The sequence below is a fragment of the Bufo gargarizans genome, chromosome 9 (assembly GCF_014858855.1).
Source record: "Bufo gargarizans isolate SCDJY-AF-19 chromosome 9, ASM1485885v1, whole genome shotgun sequence".
Classification (NCBI taxonomy): domain Eukaryota; kingdom Metazoa; phylum Chordata; class Amphibia; order Anura; family Bufonidae; genus Bufo; species Bufo gargarizans.
In genome coordinates, this window is record NC_058088.1 from 132,068,199 (window position 1) to 132,082,985 (window position 14,787).

A 14,787-nucleotide genomic window follows, 5' to 3' on the forward strand; every position below is an offset into this window, starting at 1 on the left:
CGCAGCAACAGAATTTCTGCATTGATTTATTAAAGCTGGTGTTACGATGTAATTATTTCATGTTTGGAGATATTTATTACGTCCAGCGGAAGGGTACAGCAATGGGGGCAAATGTAGCCCCCCCCCCCCATGCTAATGCCTATATGGCAAACTTTGAGACACTGCATGTATATTCCAATCCATCTTTTCAACAGCATTGCACGATATGGCGTTGTTTTATTGACGACATCTTCCTGATTTGGGTAGGCACCCGCGATTCGTTTGACCAATTTTTTCAATATCTAAATAATATTATACCAGATCTACAGTTTACTGTGACCATCAGTGAGTCCACTGTTCATTTTTTGGATACATCTATAACTAAAAATCCAGATGGTCAACTTAAAATGTATCTCTATAAAAAACCTACTGATAGAAATACTCTTCTTCTTTTTTCGAGTAATCATGCTCCTAACACAAAAAAATCCTTACCAAAATCTCAATTTATGAGATCTCAATTTTCTGAACGTGGTTATCCACAATCACTCCTAGACATCGAGCTGAATAAAATAGTTGAGAACACTGAGGTAGTGACTAAGCCTGCTTCCCTCCCACGAATACCGTTTATCACTACTTATCATTCGTTTGTACCTAAGATACATCAAATCATACGAAAACACTGGCCTCTTTTAAATAAATTCTATCCTGATGTTCCTGAATTTTCATACCCTATGAGAATGTGCTACAAACGATCACGCAATCTGAGGGATTCTCTGGTACACGCCGACATCAGTCTACATTAGCCCCCTCTAAGAATGGCACATTCCCTTGTTTGAACGGTGCCCAATGTACTCATGTGAAAAAAGGAAATACCTTTTCACATCCCCTTTCTGGGAAAATTTATAACATTAGGGGCTACTATACTTGTGCATCATCTTACGTAGTTTATATGATTAAATGCCCTTGCGGCCAGGCCTATATCGGAGAAACTTCTCAATGTATCCGCAACAGGATTAGTAAGCACAAGTCTGACATTAGATGCAAGAAAGCAGAATTTCCAATACCACATCATTTTTTGCAGATGCAACATAGGGTTAGCCAGTTACAGTTTCAAGTTATAGATCATGTCCCTATGCCTAGACGAGGGGGCAATCGCAAGCTTTGACTACAAAAAAGAGAGTCCTTCTGGATCTATGAGCTCAAAACAATATCACCACAAGGGCTCAATCGTGAATTTGATCTATTATTATGATCATGATATATCAAAAGGATGGGGGACTATAAAAATGGTCTTGTTCTTCCTTTATATGTTTCTTGTTTAATTGAACTATTTCCATGATATTCATATGTAACGTTTTGTATTCTCTTTTTATTTCTATCTAGACGCGTTGATACATAGGTCTAGGTATGCTTCAGTTTCGTTGTCTGTCTTTTTTATGCTAATACATACTAACCTAGTCAAACTTAAATTTTGTGACGAATTTAGGTATCTAACACGACATATGATGACCCACACTATGAAACGGCATATAAGGACTCATCTCGGGAGTATGTGCGCATATGGTATATACAGATTCAACTTGAGAGCATCTTTACTATGTGATGACCGACACTATGAAACGGGTGCATCTAGCACCTAGAGAGCCATCTCCTGAGTGTCCTTTATAAGCTATAGGAGAACATGACACTATTATGTGTTTATTAATTTCTGTATAAATTTCTGTATAAATGTTGAACATATGCCCATACTTATACTATTTACTTGAAATAATCCCGTTCCTATGTGGGACAGGGTGCTGCTCTAATTGACATAGAGGGGAGCGCGCATAAAATATTCGTATAAAATATAGCACATAAAATATTCGCTTCTGCGCCCACGCATGCGCAGTTCTGATGTGGAGCGGCTTGCGTTCCATTTAGTACCAGGCACATACTAGTGACGTCAGACGCCGACAGACACGAGGGAAACCTCTAATAACTAGCGCTCCACGGTCATTCTCCCCAACACCACAAACGAGTAAGCACTACCTCTCCTGCATTAGGTATGTTTATGTTAATTATGCTACACACTCGATGTTGGAACAGTTCCTATTGATTTACTTATAAGAGATGTCGCTAATTGTTCATACTATTGTAAACTTGGAGTGTTTTACATTACAATATACGGTTGTTAGTTATCTTATTTTTGTCCTGATTAGAGTTGAGCGAACACCTGGATGTTCGGGTTCGAGAAGTTCGGCCGAACTCCCCGGAAATGTTCGGGTTCGGGATCCGAACCCGATCCGAACTTCGTCCCGAACCCGAACCCCATTGAAGTCAATGGGGACCCGAACTTTTCGGTACTAAAAAGGCTGTAAAACAGCCCAGGAAAGGGCTAGAGGGCTGCAAAAGGCAGCAACATGTAGGTAAATCCCCTGCAAACAAATGTGGATAGGGAAATGAATTAAAATACAAATTAAATAAATAAAAAATAACCAAAATCAATTGGAGAGAGGTCCCATAGCAGAGAATCTGGCTTCACGTCACCCACCACTGGAACAGTCCATTCTCAGATATTTAGGCCCCGGCACCCAGGCAGAGGAGAGAGGTCCCATAACAGAGAATCTGTCTTCATGTCAGCAGAGAATCAGTCTGCATGTCATAGCAGAGAATCAGGCTTCACGTCAGCCACCACTGCAACAGTCCATTGTCATAAATTTAGGCCCAGCACCCAGGCAGAGGAGAGAGGTCCCGTAACAGACAATCTGGCTTCATGTCAGCAGAGAATCAGTCTTCATATCATAGCAGAGAATCAAAAAGAGATTGGAATGGCACTCCGTTTTGTGAAGGGGTATATCCCCAAATTGGAGGTGCTGAGTGGAGAGGCTGTTTATGCCACTAATATATAGTACATAAATCCACGGCACACTCAAGTGTGCCGTGGATTTATGTACTATATAGCAGAGAATCAGGCTTCACGTCACCCACCACTGTAAGAGTCCATTTTCATAAATTTAGGCCCAGCACCCAGGCAGAGGAGAGAGGTCCCGTACTAAGAGAGGTTCCGGTACTAAAAAGGCTGTAAAACAGCCCAGGAAAGGGCTAGAGGGCTGCAAAAGGCAGCAACATGTAGGTAAATCCCCTGCAAACAAATGTGGATAGGGAAATGTATTAAAATACAAATTAAATAAATAAAAAATAACCAAAATCAATTGGAGAGAGGTCCCATAGCAGAGAATCTGGCTTCACGTCACCCACCACTGGAACAGTCCATTCTCAGATATTTAGGCCCCGGCACCCAGGCAGAGGAGAGAGGTCCCATAACAGAGAATCTGGCTTCATGTCAGCAGAGAATCAGTCTGCATGTCATAGCAGAGAATCAGGCTTCACGTCAGCCACCACTGCAACAGTCCATTGTCATAAATTTAGGCCCAGCACCCAGGCAGAGGAGAGAGGTCCCGTAACAGAGAATCTGGCTTCATGTCAGCAGAGAATCAGTCTGCATATCATAGCAGAGAATCAGGCTTTACGTCACCCACCACTGTAAGAGTCCATTTTCATAACTTTAGGCCCAGCACCCAGGCAGAGGAGAGAGGTCCCGTAACAGAGAATCTGGCTTCATGTCAGCAGAGAATTAGTCTGCATGTCACAGCAGAGAATCAGGCTTCACGTCACCCAACATTGGAACAGTCCATTGGCATATATTAAGGCCCCGGCACCCAGACAGAGGAGAGGTTCATTCAAATTTGGGTAGTCTCGCAATATAATGGTAAAATGAAAATAAAAATAGGATTGAATGAGGAAGTGCCCTGGAGTACAATAATATATGGTTAAGGGGAGGTCGTTAATGTCTAATCTGGACAAGGGACGGACAGGTCCTGTGGGATCCATGCCTGGTTCATTTTTATGAACGTCAGCTTGTCCACATTGGCTGTAGACAGGCGGCTGCATTTGTCTGTAATGACACCCCCTGCCGTGCTAAATACACGTTCAGACAAAACGCTGGCCGCCGGGCAGTCCAGCACCTCCAAGGCATAAAAGGCTAGCTCTGGCCACGTGGACAATTTAGAGACCCAGTAGTTGAATGGGGCCGAACCATCAGTCAGTACGTGGAGGGGTGTGCACACGTACTGTTCCACCCTGTTAGTGAAATGTTGCCTCCTGCTAACACGTTGCGTATCAGGTGGTGGTGCAGTTAGCTGTGGCGTGTTGACAAAACTTTTCCACATGTCTGCCATGCTAACCCTGCCCTCAGAGGAGCTGGCCATGACACAGCTGCCTTGGCGACCTCTTGCTCCTCCTCTGCCTTGGCCTTGGGCTTCCACTTGTTCCCCTGTGACATTTGGGAATTCTCTCAGTAGCACGTCTACCAACGTGCGCTTGTACTCGTGCATCTTCCTATCACGCTCCAGTGCAGGAAGTAAGGTGGGCACATTGTCTTTGTAGCGTGGATCCAGCAGGGTGGCAACCCAGTAGTCCGCACAGGTTAAAATGTGGGCAACTCTGCTGTCGTTGCGCAGGCACTGCAGCATGTAGTCGCTCATGTGTGCCAGGCTGCCCAGGGGTAAGGACAAGCTGTCCTCTGTGGGAGGCGTATCGTCATCGTCCTGCCTTTCCCCCCAGCCACGCACCAGTGATGGACCCGAGCTGTGTTGGATGCCACCCCGCTGTGACCATGCTTCATCCTCATCCTCCTCCACCTCCTCCTCATCCTCGTCCTCCTCGTCCTCCAGTAGTGGGTCCTGGCTGGCCACATTTGTACCTGGCCTCTGCTGTTGCCAAAAACCTCCCTCTGAGTCACTTCGAAGAGACTGGCCTGAAAGTGCTAAAAATGACCCCTCTTCCTCCTCCTTCTCCTCCTCCTGGGCCACCTCCTCTTCCATCATCGCCCTAAGTGTTTTCTCAAGGAGACATAGAAGTGGTATTGTAACGCTGATAACGGCGTCATCGCCACTGGCCATGTTGGTAGAGTACTCGAAACAGCGCAACAGGGCACACAGGTCTCGCATGGAGGCCCAGTCATTGGTGGTGAAGTGGTGCTGTTCTGTAGTGCGACTGACCCGTGCGTGCTGCAGCTGAAACTCCACTATGGCCTGCTGCTGCTCGCACAGTCTGTCCAGCATGTGCAAGGTGGAGTTCCACCTGGTGGGCACGTCGCATATGAGGCGGTGAGCGGGAAGGCCGAAGTTACGCTGTAGCACAGACAGGCGAGCAGCAGCAGGATGTGAACGCCGGAAGCGCGAACAGACGGCCCGCACTTTATGCAGCAGCTCTGACATGTCAGGGTAGTTGTGAATGAACTTCTGCACCACCAAATTCAGCACATGCGCCAAGCAAGGGATGTGTGTCAAACTGGCTAGTCCCAGAGCTGCAACGAGATTTCGCCCATTATCACACACCACCAGGCCGGGCTTGAGGCTCACCGGCAGCAACCACTCGTCGGTCTGTTGTTCTATACCCTGTCACAACTCCTGTGCGGTGTGGGGCCTGTCCCCCAAACATATGAGTTTCAGAATGGCCTGCTGACATTTACCCGGGCTGTGCTGAAGTTGGTGGTGAAGGTGTGTGGCTGACTAGATGAGCAGGTGGAAGAAGAGGAGGAGGAAGTTGAGTAGGAGGAGGTGGCAACAGGAGGCAAAGAATGTTGCCCTGCGATCCTTGGCGGCGGAAGGACGTGCGCCAAACAGCTCTCCGCCTGGGGCCCAGCTGCCACTACATTTACCCAGTGTGCAGTTAGGGAGATATAGCGTCCCTGGCCGTGCTTACTGGTCCACGTATCTGTGGTTAGGTGGAGCTTGCCTCAGATGGCGTTGCGCAGTGCACACTTGATTTTATCGGATACTTGGTTGTGCAGGGAAGGCACGGCTCTCTTGGAGAAGTAGTGCCGGCTGGGAACAACATACTGTGGGACAGCAAGCGACATGAGCTGTTTGAAGCTGTCTGTGTCCACCAGCCTAAATGACAGCATTTCATAGGCAAGTAGTTTAGAAATGCTGGCATTCAGGGCCAGGGATCGAGGGTGGCTAGGTGGGAATTTACGCTTTCTCTCAAATGTTTGTGAGATGGAGAGCTGAACGCTGCCGTGTGACATGGTTGAGACGCGTGACGGAGGTGGTGGTGGTGTTGGTGGTACATCCCCTGTTTGCTGGGCGGCAGGTGCCAACGTTCCTCCAGAGGCAGAGGAAGAGGCGAGGAGGCAGCAGCAGAAGAGGCCGAGGCGGCAGCAGCAGAAGAGGTAGCAGGGGGAGCCTGAGTGACTTCCTTGGTTTTAAGGTGTTTACTCCACTGCAGTTCATGCTTTGCATGCAGGTGCATGGTCATGCAGGTTGTGCTCAGGTTCAGAACGTTAATGCCTCGCTTCAGGCTCTGACGGCACAGCGTGCAAACCACTCGGGTCTTGTCGTCAGCACATTGTTTGAAGAAGTGCCATGCCAGGGACCTACTTGAAGATGCCTTTGGGGTGCTCGGTCAGAGATGGCGGGGGTCAGTAGCAGGCGGAGTCTCTTGGCGGCGGGTGTTCTGCTTTTGCCCACTGCTCCCTCTTTTGCTACGCTGTTGGCTCGGTCTCACCACTGCCTCTTCCTCCGAACTGTGAAAGTCAGTGGCACGACCTTCATTCCATGTGGGGTCTAGGACCTCATCGTCCCCTGCATCGTCTTCCACCCAGTCTTGATCCCTGACCTCCTGTTCAGTCTGCACACTGCAGAAAGACGCATCAGTTGGCACCTGTGTTTCGTCATCATCAGAGACATGCTGAGGTGGTATTCCCATGTCCTCATCATCAGGAAACATAAGTGGTTGTGCGTCAGTGCATTCTATGTCTTTCACCGCTGGGGAAGGGCTAGGTGGATGCCCTTGGGAAACCCTGCCAGCGGAGTCTTCAAACAGCATAAGAGACTGCTGCATAACTTGAGGCTGAGACAGTTTCCCTGGTATGCATGGGGGTGATGTGACAGACTGATGGGGTTGGTTTTCAGGCGCCATCTGAGCGCTTTCTGCAGAAGACTGGGTGGGAGATAATGTGAACGTGCTGGATCCACTGTCGGCCACCCAATTGACTAATGCCTGTACCTGCTCAGGCCTTACCATCCTTAGAACGGCATTGGGCCCCACCATATATCGCTGTAAATTCTGGCGGCTACTGGGACCTGAGGTTGTTGGTACACTAGGACGTGTGGATGTGGCTGAACGGCCACGTCCTCTCCCAGCACCAGAGGGTCCACTAGCACAACCACGACCATGTCCACGTCCACGTCCCTTTTTAGATGTTTTCCTCATTGTTATCGTTCACCACAACAACAAAAATATTATTTGGCCCAATGTATTGTAATTCAAATTCAGCTGAATATAAATTTGAGGCCTGGTATTTAGGCGCTGGGTGACCGGTATAGATTTACTGACAGAATTAGACTTGGAAATGCACAGTAGCGTGTGTGTGAAGTTATTCTGAATGACCCTATGTGCACCTTGAATATTATATACCCTTTTAGGGATAGATTTCAAATAGCTCTGATATAGCAGAAACCACTAAATTAGGAAATTGCTAAATTGGGAATTGTGTTTCAACCCAGAACAAAAAATGTGCTTTGACGGACACTAAATAACTTGCCCAGCCAGAACAGTACAGCGGTAAAGACATTTGGCGGGATATAAATTTGAGGCCTAGTATTTAGGCGCTGGGTGACCGGTATGGATTTACTGACAGAATTAGACTTGGAAATGCACAGTAGCGTGTGTGTGAAGTTATTCTGAATGACCCTATGTGCACCTTGAATATTATATACCCTTTTAGGGATAGATTTCAAATAGCTGTGATATAGCAGAAACCACTAAATTATGAAATTGCTAAATTGGGAATTGTTTTTCAACCCAGAACAAAAAATGTGCTTTGACGGACACTAAATAACTTGCCCAGCCAGAACAGTACAGCGGTAAAGACATTTGGCGGGATATAAATTTGAGGACTAGTATTTAGGCGCTGGGTGACCGGTATGGATTTACTGACAGAATTAGACTTGGAAATGCACAGTAGCGTGTGTGTGAAGTTATTCTGAATGACCCTATGTGCACCTTGAATATTATATACCCTTTTAGGGATAGATTTCAAATAGCTCTGATATAGCAGAAACCACTAAATTATGAAATTGCTAAATTGGGAATTGTTTTTCAACCCAGAACAAAAAATGTGCTTTGACGGACACTAAATAACTTGCCCAGCCAGAACAGTACAGCGGTAAAGACAGATTTAGCGGGATACAAATTTGAGGCCTAGTATTTAGGCGCTGGGTGACCGGTATGGATTTACTGACAGAATTAGACTGGGATATGGCCAAAAAATAACCACACTATTGCTGGTTAAATGCACTTGGTGTGACAGCTTGACCAACCACACTACTGAGGGTTAAATGCACTTGGTGACAGGCGCAGCTTGCCCCTGATGTAGTATATGGCCAAAAAATAAACAGACTATTGCTGGTTAAATGCACTTGGTGTGACAGCTTGACCAACCACACTACTGAGGGTTAAATGCACTTGGTGACGGGCGCAGCTTGCCCCTGATGTAGTATATGGCCAAAAAATAAACAGACTATTGCTGGTTAAATGCACTTGGTGTGACAGCTTCACCCTGATGTAGGCTTTAGCCAAAAAACAACCACAACATTGAGGGTTAAATGCACTTGGTCGCAGCTTGTGCTGGCGCACCACAAGACACAAAATGGCCGCCGATCACCCCAGAAAAAAGTGACTGACAAACGGTCTGGGCAGCCTAAAAACAGTGAGCAATTGAATTTCAGCAGCTCAATGATGCACAGCTGCAGATCGATCGATTAATCAAGTCCTTTGGAGGAGTTAATCTGCCTAATCTCGCCCTACTGTCGCAACCGCAACCTCTCCCTATGCTAATCAAAGCAGAGTGACGGGTGGCGCTATGTGACTCCAGCTTAAATAGAGGCTGGGTCACATGGTGCTCTGGCCAATCACAGCCATGCCAATAGTAGGCATGGCTGTGACGGCCTCTTGGGGCAAGTAGTATGACGCTTGTTGATTGGCTGCTTTGCAGCCTTTCAAAAAGCGCCAAGAAAGCGTCACAAAAGCGCCAAGAAAGCGACGAACACCGAACCCGGGCATTTGAGAAAATGTCCGGGTTCGGGTCCGTATCACGGACACCCCAAAATTCGGTACGAACCCGAACTATACAGTTCGGGTTCGCTCATCCCTAGTCCTGATATCTGATCACCTATGTGGCATCCCTATGAATAGTGATTCTACCTAGTGCATAGATTTCTATATAGCCTTCCATTTTGATCAAACTTCTATAAAGTTTTATAGGGATAAGACCCATATGTGATCAGATTCCATCGTTTAGTTCTCTCTTTTTTCTTTTTTCTTCTCCTTTTTCTTTTTTCATTTGACTACCAGTCAGATTGATTCTACCATGGCGATCGAGGATTGTTATTAGCTATACTAAAATACGTATATAGAGTGTTTGTATATCTTTGTACTTCTTTAGTTCTGATGTATTGAGTGTGACCAAAATCCAACTGATATTATATATTTACTTGTATTGTTATAGGCCGTGATCAAGGTCCCGTGCGGTCCGAAACGTTGGCCCTGCTTTCCACAATATGAATTTTTTAATTGGTGTTGGCAATCAATAAATTCTACTCTATTTAGCAAAACTATATGAGAGTGCCGTGGATATATATACACATAATTTTGCGCACAAGATCAGGCCTGATCGGTCGAACACTGCGTTTTTTGTAGAGCCTATAGAACATGTCCTTTTTTTGTCTGCAATTGCGGACAAGAAAAGGCATTTTCTCTATAGTTCTGGCAATGTGCGGATCCGCAAAATACGGAAAGCACATTGCCGGTGTCCGTGTTTTGCAGATCCACGGTGTCCGTGTTTTGCGGATCCGTGGATCTGCAAAACACATACGGACGTCTAAATGGAGCCTTACAGGGGGGTGATCAATGGCAGGGGGGTGATCAGGGAGTCTATATGGGGTGATCACCCCCCTGTAAGGCTCCATTCAAACATCCGGTAGAAACTTAATATCTTGGAAATAGCTCACCCCATATAGACTCACCCCATATAGACTCCCTGATCACCCCCCTGTCATTGATCACCCCCCTGTGAGGCTGTATTCAGACATCTGTATGTGTTTTGTGGATCCGTGGATCCGCAAAACACATACGGACGTCTGAATGGAGCCATACGGGGGGTGATCAATGACAGGGGGGTGATTAGGGAGTATATATGGGGTGATCACCCCCTGTCATTGATCACCCCCCTGTAAGGCTCCATTCAGACGTCCGTATGTGTTTTGCGGTTACACGGATCCGCAAAACACATACAGACATCTGAATGGAGCCTTACAGGGGGGTGATCATTGATAGGGGGGTGATCAGGGAGTCTATATGGGGTGATCAGGGGTTAATAAGGGGTTAATAAGTGACGGGGGCGTGGGGGGGTGTAGTGTAGTGGTGTTTGGTGCTACTTATAGAGCTACCTGTGTCCTCTGGTGGTCGATCCAAGCAAAAGGGACCACCAGAGGACCAGGTAGCAGGTATATCAGACGCTGTTAACAAAACAGCGTCTGATATACCTTTCAAGGATTAAAAAAAATTGCATCTACCGCCTGCCAGCGATGATCGCCGCTGGCAGGCTGTAGATGAACTAGTTTACCTCCCGTTCCTGTGAACGCGCGCTCCTGTGTGTGCGTGTTCACAGGAAATCTCGCTTCTCGCGAGATGACGCGCCGGCGCGTCAAGAAGGAATGAGTCGACCGCCTCTTGGCCAGCAATCTTGTGTTAGACGGTCCGGAGGAGGTTAAATGGCTGTATTTCAAATGCCTGATTCAAACCCCCGTATCTCATACGGTCTGAACCACTGTAGGCCTGAATAAAATATTTCTTTGCACATAATGGCTGTATTTCAAATGCCTGAATCAAACCCCAGTATGTAGAGGGTGTATCTCACACGGCCTGAATCAGTGTAGGCCTGAATTACAGATTTCTTTGCACTAAGTGGCTGTATTTCAAATGCCTGAATCAAACCCCTGTAATGTAGAGAGTGTATTTCACACGGCCTGAACCAGTGTAGGCCTGAATGAAAGATTTTGTGCACAAAATGGCTGTATTTCAAATGCCTGAATCAAACCCCTGGATGTAGAGGGTGTATCTCATATGGCCTGAACCAGTGTAGGGCTGAATTAAATATTTCTTTCCCCAAAATGGCTGCATTTCAAATGGCTGTATTTCAAATGCCTGAATCAAACCCCTGCATGTAGAGGGTGTATCTCACACAGCCTGAACAGTGTAGGCCTTAAAGATTTATTTGCACAAAATGGCTGTATTTCAAATGCCTGAATCAAACCCCTGTATGTAGAGGGTGTATCTCACACGGTCTAAACCAGTGTAGGCCTGAATAAAATATTTATTTACACATAATGGCTGTATTTAAAATGGTTATATTTCAAATGCCTGACTCAAACACCAGTATGTAGAGGGTGTATCTCACAAGGCCTGAACAGTGTAGGCCTTAATTAAAGATTTCTTTGCACAAAATGGCTGTATTTCAAATGGCTGCATTGTAAATGCCTGAATCAAACCCCTGTATGTAGAGGTTGTATCTCACACGGCATGAACCAGTGTAGGCCTGAATTAAAGATATCTTTGCACAAAATGGCTGTATTTCAAATGGCTATATTTCAAATGCCGGAAACAAACCCCTGTATGTAGAGGGTGTATCTCACACGTTCTGAACCAGTGTAGGCCTGAATGAAATGTTTCATTGCCCAAATTGGCTGTATTTTAACCACCTCAGCTCCCCTAGCTTAAACACCCTTAATGACCAGACCACTTTTTATAATTCTGCACTACACTACTTACCACCCAAATTAATTTTACCTCCTTTTCTTCTCACTAATAGAGCTTTAATTTTGTGGTATTTCATTGCTGCTGAAATTTTTACATTTTTTTAAATTAATCAAAATTTACCGAAATGTATGCAAAAAAATGACATTTTTCACTTTTGGTTGTAACATTTTTCAAATAAAACTACATTTCTATAAAAATGATTCTCTTAATTTATTGTTCTACATGTCTTTGATAAAAAAAAATGCAATAAGTGTATATTTATTGGTTTGGGTAAACGTTATAGCGTTTACAAACTATGGTACAAAAATGTGAATTTCCACAATTTGAAGGAGCTCTGACTTTCTGAGCACCTGTTATGTTTCCTGAGGTTCTACAATGCCCAGATAGTTGAAACACCCCACAAATGACCCCATTTCGGAAAGTAGACACCCTAAGGTATTCGTTGATGGGCATAGGGAGTTCAAGGAAGTTTTTATTTTTTGTCACAAGTTAGCGGAAAATGATTTATGTTTTTTATCTTACAAAGTCTCATATTCCACTAACTTGTGACAAAAAATTAAATTTTACATAAACTCACCATACCCCTCATGGAATATCTTGGGGTGTCTTCTTTCCAAAATGGGGTCACTTTTGGGGTATTTATACTGCCCTGGCATTTTAGGGGACCTAAAGTTTGAGAAGTAGTTTGGAATCCAAATGCGTAAAAAATGCCCTGTGAAATCGTAAAGATACTCTTTAGAATTTGGGCCCCTTTGTGCACATATGCTGCCAAAAAGTGTCACACGTGGTATCGCCGTGCTCAGAAGAAGTAGGGCAGTGTGTTTTGGGGTGTATTTTGACATATACCCATGCTGGGTGAGAGAAATATCTCTAAAAGTCAATTTGTCCTATTTTTTAATACAAAGTTTCATTTGACAGAGATATTTCTCTCACCCAGCATGGGTATATGTAAAAATACACCCCAAAACACATTGCCCTACTTCTCCTAAGTAGGGCGATACCACATGTGTGACACTTTTTTGCAGTCTAGGTGGGCAAAGGGGCCCAAATTCCAATGAGTACCATTTAGGAGGGCATTTTTAGGCATTTGGATTCCAGGCATTTGGGGCACAAGTTAGCAGAAATTGATATATTTTTTTTCTTACAAAGTCTCATATTCCACTAACTTGTGACAAAAAATAAAATCTCACAAGAACTCACCATACCCCTCACGGAATACAAATGCGTAAAATTTTTTAGACATTTATATTCCAGACTTCTTCTCACGCATTAGGGCCCCTAAAATGCCAGGGCAGTTTAAATACCCCACATGCGACCCCATTTTGGAAAGAAGACAACCCAAGGTATTCCATTAGGTGCATGGCGAGTTCCTAGAATATTTTTTCTTGGCACAAGTTAGCAGAATATGATTTTGTAAGAGAAAAAGAATATATATACAATCATTTTCTGCTAACTTGTGCCCAAAAAAAAATATATTCTAGGAACTCGCCATGCCCCTCACGGAATTCCTTGGGGTGTCTTCTTTCAAAAATGGGGTCACTTGTGGTGTATTTATACTGCCCTTTTAGGAACCCTAAAGCGTGAGAAGTAGTCTGGAATATAAATGTCTAAAAATTTTTACGCATTTGGATTCCGTGAGGGGTATGGTGAGAGATTTTATTTTTTGTCACAAGTTAGTGGAATATGAGACTTTGTAAGCAAAAAAAAAAGATCGATTTCCGCTAACTTGTGCCCCCCAAAAAATTCTTCTATGAACTTGCCATGCCCCTCAAAAGTGATCTTTTATAGCGCCGCAGCGACTTTACTGTGGTTTTTGCAGTGATCAGAAAAAAAAAATATATTCTGTCACTGCGGTGGGGCGGACTGAACGCAAGTGTGCGCACAAGATCAGGCCTGATCAGGCGAACATTGCGTTTTTTGTAGAGCCTATAGAAAATGTCCTATTCTTGTCCGCAATTGCGGACAAGAAAATACATTTTCTCTATAGTTCTGCCAATGTGCGGATCCGCAAAATGCGGAAAGCACATTGCCGGTGTCCGTGTTTTGCAGATCCGCGGATCCCCAAAACACATACGGACGTCTGAATGGAGCCTTACAGGGGGGTGATCAATGACAGTGGGGTTATCAGGGAGACTATATGGGGTGATCACCCCCCTGTCATTGATCACCCCCCTGTAAGGCTCCATTTAGACGTCCGTATGTGTTTCGCACATCTGTGGATCCGCGGATCCGCACAACACATACGGATATCTTAATGGAGCCTTACAGGGGGGTGATCAATGACAGGGGGGTGAACAGGGAGTTTATATGGGGTGATCAGGGGTTAATAAGTGACAGGGGGTGGGGGGTGTAGTGTAGTGGTGTTTGGTGCTACTAGTTAACGCCACAGCATATAGTGAGGGCGTTTATGACTGCAGATACTGTGACAGCTCATGTGTCTTCTGCCGGCATTGTGGTTTCTCCTGAAGAGGGGGGGCGTTTCCTTTAGCACTGTGCCTGCCTGTTTGAGTATTTGGTTCACTCCCTTATTTCCTCCTCCTTTTTTTCTCAGGTTCAGATCAGATGGTCTCTCCTGTCCCTCCCCTTAGAGTTAATAAATAGGAGGGCTTATCACATCTCTGTCTCTTTTCACCGGCACCTTCAACAGGAATTCTCTCCTGCAGGTATGGCTGACGAAAAGGCAGTTTAAGCTGATTTCTGCCTGCTTCCTGTGCACCCTGCTTGTTATTACATGCTGGGTTGCATGGTAGATGGGCATTTCCTATACAACACGTGTCTCCCCATGGGCTGCTCCATTTTCTGCCATTTCTTTGAAGTATTTAGCTCCTTCTTACAGTGGGTCATCAGATATGAAACTGGTTCCCGCTTCATCATTCATTACCTGAACGATTCTTTTTGTTTCCCCAGGAGATTCCTCCCAGCATTAATTTCTTTTGAACTCTTTTT